The 7386-nt window shown below is 45.2% G+C and overlaps 1 long non-coding RNA gene across 1 annotated transcript; it reads left to right on the forward strand.

Annotated features, from left to right (window-relative positions):
• Window positions 1–1866: 1866 nt before the first annotated feature.
• Window positions 1867–7120, forward strand: LOC137221931 (uncharacterized). The gene is made up of 3 exons (XR_010942211.1): window positions 1867–3155; window positions 3979–4173; window positions 6101–7120. It is a non-coding gene; the product is annotated as an uncharacterized lncRNA (long non-coding RNA).
• The last annotated feature ends 266 nt before the right edge of the window (window positions 7121–7386 follow it).

Below are 7386 nucleotides of genomic sequence, written 5' to 3' on the forward strand. Positions count from 1 at the left end.
GAAACTGAGTCAGAGGGATCTTAAGTAACCTGGCCACGGACATGTAGCTGGTAGGTCAAGAGCCAAACTGGTGTGACTCCCATGCCCAGTCTCTGGCCACCAAAGGACTGCCTCTCCTGTGCATGAGGAATGAGTTTTAGGCACTGATTGCCAACTTTGGCTGCTTGCTGGAATCTTCTGAGGATGTTTAAAAAATATTGATATCTGGGTCCAAACACTAGAGATTTTCTTTTAAATTAATTAATTTATTTATTTTTGGCTGCTTTGGGTCTTCGTTGCTGGGCGTGGGCTTTCTCTAGTTACGAAGAGCAGGGACTACTCTTTGTTGCAGTGGGTGGGCTTCTCATTGCGGTGGCTTCTCTTGCTGCAGAGCACAGACTCTAGGTGCACGGGCTTCAGTAGGTGCAGCATGCAGGCTCCGTAGTTGTGGCTCGCGGGCTCTAGGGCACAGGCTCGGTAGTTGTGGCCTGTGGGCTTAGTTGCTCCGCAGCATGTGGGATCTTCCTGGACCAGGGATCGAACCCATGACCCCTGCATTGGCAGGCAGATTCTTAACCACTGCGCCACCAGGGAAGTCCCTCCGCATAAGCTTCTAAGTCAATGGTGCAGGTGAGGAGAAGTTGAGAATTCTGAGTTGGAGATGTGAAGCTTCGAGTCTAGACCCGGGGTGGGGGCCAGGGAGGGGAGGTAAGCTGGAGATAACATTTCATCAGCTTGTAGATGGGACTGACAGCCATGGGAGAGGCGGGATCCCTGGAGAAACTTAGAAGGGAAGGGAAGGGAAGTGAGGACTGGGCCCCAGGCCTCCACCATGGAGAGGTCAGGAAGAGGAGGCTGAACCAACCCAGGAGACTGAGAAAGAGGAGCCAGTGAGGGTAAGAGTGAAACCATGTGAATGGGGTGTGCTGATGGGAGTGAGCTCAGACAGGCAGGAAAGAGGGAGGGCTTAACTGTGCCAAAAACTTCGATCAGCTGGTAAGATAGGGACCAACCTAAAACGCTGAGACTTACAAGTTGGAGGTCATGGGCAACCTTGACAAGAGAGCTTCAGAGGGGTGGTGGGGACTTAGACTTCACAAGAGTGAGTACAAGAGTGAATGGGACAGAAGGAGATGGAGATACAAGGACAGACCAATCTACCTGAGGGATTTTGCTGTACAAGGGAATAGAGAAATGGACTAGCCCATTGGGAGAAGAAGGAGAACCCAGATGGTCACTGATGACCTTGCTGAGAGGTTTCAGAGCAGCAGACGTGACAGAATGGGGACTGCTGTGTTAGGCAGGAGGTCGGCATGTCTTCCCTGAGACTGAAGGAAAGAGGGAAGAAAGCGTTAATGTGTAGACATCTCCGAAGGAAATGGAGGGCTTCTGCCAGTGTTCTTTCTCTGTGGCCTGAAATTTCACCATCACTGTTTTTGGAAACCTGACTTTCAGCAACCAAAGAGAAAGATGCCACCTGAAGAGGAGAGCCAAGATGGAGGCCGGTAGAGAAAGGTCCCCAAGGAAAGGATGAGCTCTAGTTACAGCCCCTTTGGCCTAAGGCTGCCTGTCAGGGTGGATCTGGTCAGAAAAGCCGGTCTGGCTGGGGCAGCAGGTGCAGGACAGCACATCTGCAGACAGTCTACAGCTTCAGGACCCAGGACTTTACCACTGGAAAATGCATTAATTTAGGAATCCCCCAGTTCTGGCTAGGGGCTGATGATTCAGAAGGGCTAATGGACCCTCGGTAGGAAAGAATCCTTCCTGCTGTTTCATGGTTCCCAGAGCCACACCTGTGAAATAATGAGGGTGACGTTTGCATCCAGAAAAGGGATGTACCAGTTGAGATGCCTCAAGCCAATAAAACAGTGATGCTTGCTACTCAAAGTGTGGTCCCTGAACCAGCAGCATCAGCAGCAACTGGGATCTCCATAAAAATGAGTCTCAGACCTATTGTATCGGTGTTACTTTAACAAAATTCCCAAGTGATTCGAATGTGTTCGCCTAACCACTAACATTGAGAACCACTAAGTTAAGCCATAAAGATGTTTACTTTGGGAGCTAGAATCCAGGGTAGATTCGGCAGCCCCCCTGATGTAATTGAGGACTAACAATTATCAGAGGGTTTTTTTTTTTTTTTAATCCTGATGCTTATTGCCTCATGATTATAAGACAGTTGCCACAGCTCCTGGAATCATGCACTGATATGACAAGGTTCAAAGCCTGGGAATGGGGTGAAGGGCCAAGGTGATAAGAGCTTGTTTTGTGAACTCTCTCCTTTTGTCAAACACGGAAAAAACTTTCCCAGATCCCTGCAAGAAATGTCTCCTTGGTTCTAACTGGGCTAAGACTTGCCACCCTCACCTGCTAGGGCATCTGGGAAAGTGAATTTCTGGCTTTTCATTGTCCGTAATAGGAAGCAGAATATGGAGGAGATGGGAAAAGGCTACTAGGCAGCCAGTCATCAGTGCGTGCCATAAAAGGCAAACGTGAACCATAAATGCACATATGGCAAACTTAACGCATTAAGTAATTCAGTAATTAGTTAAGTAATTATTTAATGATAGAAAACAAAGGAAATCAGGGTCTCCCATTAATTTTGTCTTTAACTGATTTGATCAATTAATAGATCATTTTTTTTCTGTTTGATTGATTTGCTTTACGTTTGTCCAGATCAAAAATCAAAAGATTTTGTTTAAAATACAAGCTTCTGAACTTCCCCAGTGGCACAGTGGTTAAGAATCCGCCTGCCAATGCAGGGGTCATGGGTTCGAGCCCTTGTCCGGGAAGACCTTACATGCCGTGGAGCAACTAAGGCCCCGTGCATCATAACTACTGAGCCTGAGCATTAGAGCCTGTGAGCCACAACTACTGAGCCCGCGTGCTACAACTACTGAAGCCTGTGCGCCTACAGCCCGTGCTCCGCAACAAGAAAAGTCACCGCAGAGAGAAGCCTGCGCACCACAACGAAGAGTAGCCCCTGCTCGCCGCAACTAGAGAAAAGCCCGCATGCAGCAACGAAGACCCAGCGCAGCCAAAAAAATTAAATAAATTAAATAAAATTTTTTTAAAAAGTACAAGCTTCTTTGAAGGCAGAAGTTCCCATCTGAATGTACTGTTCCTAGCTCTGTGTCACTACACTCAGTAAAAATATAGGTGAAGAGACCAAGAATAAGGTAGTCAACCACGTCTATTAATGCTCTTCAAACATATAAATGTGCTGGCCACAACAGCTGCATAAAAAAACCCTTAGAATTTCAATACCCTTTACCACAGAAATTCCACTTCCGCAAATTAGTCCTAAGGAAATAATCATGAATGCATTTCAGAAACAGCCATTGACAAGCTGCTTATAAAAACTGGGGACAACTTAAATCTCCAATGACTGGGTGTTTGTTAGATGATACAGCCATACAATGAGATACTAAACAGCTATAAAAAAAAAATTGACAGCATTGAGTAGTATTTAATGGCAAGCGAAGATGTCTGCAATATATCATTAAGTGAAAAAAGCAGTTTATGAGGCAATAAGTATACAGTATAATCTCATTTTAATTTTTTTAAACATAATTATGCTATGAAAAAAAAACACTGCAAGGACACACCACAGAATATTGCCTCTCTGGATGGCAGGATTATGTGAGGTTTTGATTTTTTCCTTATGTAATTTATTTTGTAAACATGTTTTATTTTGCTATAAGGAAAAAAAAAGTTAGAGAGGGTTTGTGGAGCTCTGATTAGGACCTAGGCTTCCCTTTCTCAGCCCTTCTCCCTACCCCCAGGCTAAGCAAGAAGACTTCCCCTGCCAACTCAGAATGCTGTGGAGGCTTCTGGATACCCCTCCCACTTGGCCAAGTTTCTGTTTTGGTGGAAACTCTCAATGTTTCCATTGTCTGACTTGAGAGTGTTCAAATTATTCAGCTTAAGTTAAGTAGGACTAGGTGTTGTTTTGATAGAGACTCTCACCCATCGATTTTCTTTACCTCTTGTTTGTTTTAGAAGCCACGAATGAAAAGGGTTGAAAGGGAAGGCAGCCCACCTTGCAGTATCTACGTCTGAAAGGCAGCCTTTCTGCTGGAAGAAAGGACAGTCGGGATGGCCTCTGGCTGGTGACTTTCCACACTGCCAGGTCCTTAGAGTCTTGAAAGCCAGCAAGAACTGTTTCTTCGCAGTAGTAGCCGCCTGGGTTCCAAGGTGAGTCAAATAATATCCCTTATCTAAGTAGACCAGATGGTGGTTTCATGAGTGGACATTTATCCTCTTAACTCAGATGTACGTTCCTACTCTGTGCCAGGTGGTTTTGTGGGGAGAGGGAGCCAGTCTAGACAGGTGACCATGGCAACCTCTCAGGGGTGGTGACATCTGAGATTAGACTTGAGTGGACTTCCAGCCATGAGCAAATCTGGCGGAACAGGTTTCCAGACAGAGGAAACGACAAGGGGAAGGACTTGTGTGGGAATGAGCTTGGCCATTTATAGGAAAGGAAGGAATCCTAGGAGGTCTTTTCCTGGGATAAATTCCCACAATGGGGTGACGGGACCAAAAGTTACAGACATTTTTAGACTCTTTATATATATATGTGTGTACATATATATCTCTCTGGATTGTTTCCAAAATGAACTTAATTCAGATCTTGTGTTCAATTGTTAACAGTGGTTATCCTGAAGAGTGGGATTCAGTGGTCGACAGGATGAGAAAAGAGACTTTAAAGTTTCTATCTTCTGCATGATTTGAATTTTGTGCCGAGAGTATACATCATTTTTATAATTTAAAGTGACCTAATGTTTTAGAACACTGGTAACAAGCAGGGTGATAGATATAGTGTTTTATTGTTCTAAATATCACACATACATATATAAATCCATTATATGTATGAAATATTTCATACTAAAAGCTTGATTTTTTATAAAATGTATTAATTTATACGCTACCAGGTAGCTCTAAATGTGACAGTTTCACCACATATGCACAAGGATCGACGATTATTACTCTTTAACATTTTTGCCTCTTTAATTGGGTTCAGGCTCTAGTTTGCTCTGGTGCTAGACAGATCACTTTATCGTCTGTAGGTTTCAGTTTTTTGTCCAATGAGAAGAAAGATCTGACCAAGCTCTCAATTCCCTAACAGAATTTTTCAGGAAATTTAATAAAATAGTATGTGGAAAGGCACTTAGTAAAATTTTAAATGCAATAGACTAGAACAGAGGAAAGAGAGAATTAGGAAGGAATTTCCACCTGGAATGGACTCCCCCTTTATCCACATCTCACCAAGGCCAGTGGCTTCTCAGTTCAGCCTTCCTGCACTCTCTCATTTACCCTGTTCTGTCCATTATCTACATTCTGTCTCAGATGTTCTTAAACCTAAGCCTTTACAGTGTGACATATTAATTGTTTTGCATGCATTGATGATGACATCCCCCAGAGGAGGGTCCAGTGAAGGCATGGTGTCCTGAGGGTGGCAGTTTAGAGGAGAGGAGATAATTTGGGGGGAAAGGGTGGTCTTTCCCGATACTAAAGTTACAGAGAGTGGGATGGGTTGGGAAGAGTTTCAAATGAGGTTTTATCAGAATTAGGTTCTAGTCTGGGTTTTTCAAAAACTAGCTCTGAGTGTGTCCGGTCTCTTCACCTTTCTGGTTTTGGCTTCTTGAGATGTGGAGCTCAAGAAGCGGGGCTACGAAATTTTCCCTTTCTGTTTCCTTATGGTGTTTTAGGGATTTGGTAAAGCAACGTACTTTAAGAAGCCTTGAAAATGCGGAGGCTTTGTAGAAGTACAAGGGTCTATTGTTGCTATTTAATGACTGCCTTTGTGCCCAGCGGGTCACACAAGAATGCTCACACAAGGCCTGCTGACCGAGGTCGGAGGGAAGGGGTCCTCTCCCTGGCTCCAAGTGTCATGGACAGACCTTGAGCTTTGATTCTAGGCAGAACTCAGTTTACACCTTCGTTCTGCCAACCACTACCTGCTAGTTATTAAACCTCCCTGTGTTCAACGCCACCTATGCTCACCAATATCCTGTGCTTCTCCCCTTCCTGGCACATGGAAGACTCAGCCCACTTGTAGGCGGGTGGGGCCATAGGACTAGTTCTGGCAACTGAAATGACAGCAGAAGTTCACTTCCAGGCTGAAGAAGAAACTCATGGGCTTCCCTGGTGGCGCAGTGGTTGACAGTCTGCCTGCTGATGCAGGGCACATGGGTTCGTGCCCCGGTCCGGGAAGATCCCACATGCCGCGGAGCGGCTGGGCCCCTGAGCCATGGCCGCTGAGCCTGTGCGTCCGGAGCCTGTGCTCCGCAACGGGAGAGGCCACAACAGTGAGATGACTGCGTACCGCAAAAAAAAAAAAAAAAAAGAAACTCATGCATGATTCTCCAGTCTCTCTCTTCCCCTGCCAGGGCAATTGTGGCAGAGGCCTTGAGTTTACATGGTGGGCCAAGAGATCAAAGCAGCCAGGGCCTTGGAGTCACTGCATGGAAGGCTGCTGTGAGTGGCAAATACACACTAATTGTATAAAACCACTGAGATTCTTAGGACTGTTTGTTACTACAGCACAACCTTGCCTATCCTGACTGACACACAACCTGAGTCTCAGTTTCCCCTCCCCTACTTCACATGGCTGTGGTGAAGATATAATAGAGAATATGTGTCAAGCTGTTAGCTCAATGTTGACTCATAGAAGGGACTCACTAAATGTTTAATTCTTGCCCACCCCTAGCAAGATGGTCATTCTTGGTAAAGTCACACAAGGCCACCCGACCAGACCTTCCCATGGACCTCTGGAGCATAGCTATGAGATCAGTAGTTCCTCATGGAAGCAGGCATGCCATCCTTATTAAGCTGCAGGTATTATGAGTTCTGTCTCTCCACACTTCCCAGTTATTTCTGTGGAAATCCTGGGGTCGTAATTTGGATTTGTTGAGAGATGTGGCACTGACAGCCCCTGACATCTGTTTACAACAAGCTGTGACAACTCCGCTTTCCCTGCACCACTGCTACCATCGGCTTCCATCCACAGCAGGGGGCAGGGGTGGGGCTGCTGAATGGTTGGGAGTTGGGAGGGAGCTACCATTGCCCCTCCTGGTCCATCCCTCGACTCTTTAACAACAACAAAATAATAAAAATAAAATAATTAATTCAAAACAAATTCTGAGCTGTGGGTGCCTTTTTTTTTTTTTTTTTTGAGTAAGGTTTAATGAAATGTTGGTGGTGCTAAAGCAAAACATGAACCTTAACGCTGAATGGGGAGGAACAAAACCCCTGTGAAAAATCACCTTCCCCTTGTTAATGACGGCTGGGTGTGTTTGAGGGTGGTTCTGTGAGGGGGTTTGTGCAGACAGGCTGACACTTTTAGCTACATCAGGAAAGCAGTTTCTTTCTTTCTTTTTTTTTTAAACTTATGCATTTTATTTA

Source organism: Pseudorca crassidens, chromosome 1 (assembly GCF_039906515.1).
Source record: "Pseudorca crassidens isolate mPseCra1 chromosome 1, mPseCra1.hap1, whole genome shotgun sequence".
Taxonomy (NCBI): domain Eukaryota; kingdom Metazoa; phylum Chordata; class Mammalia; order Artiodactyla; family Delphinidae; genus Pseudorca; species Pseudorca crassidens.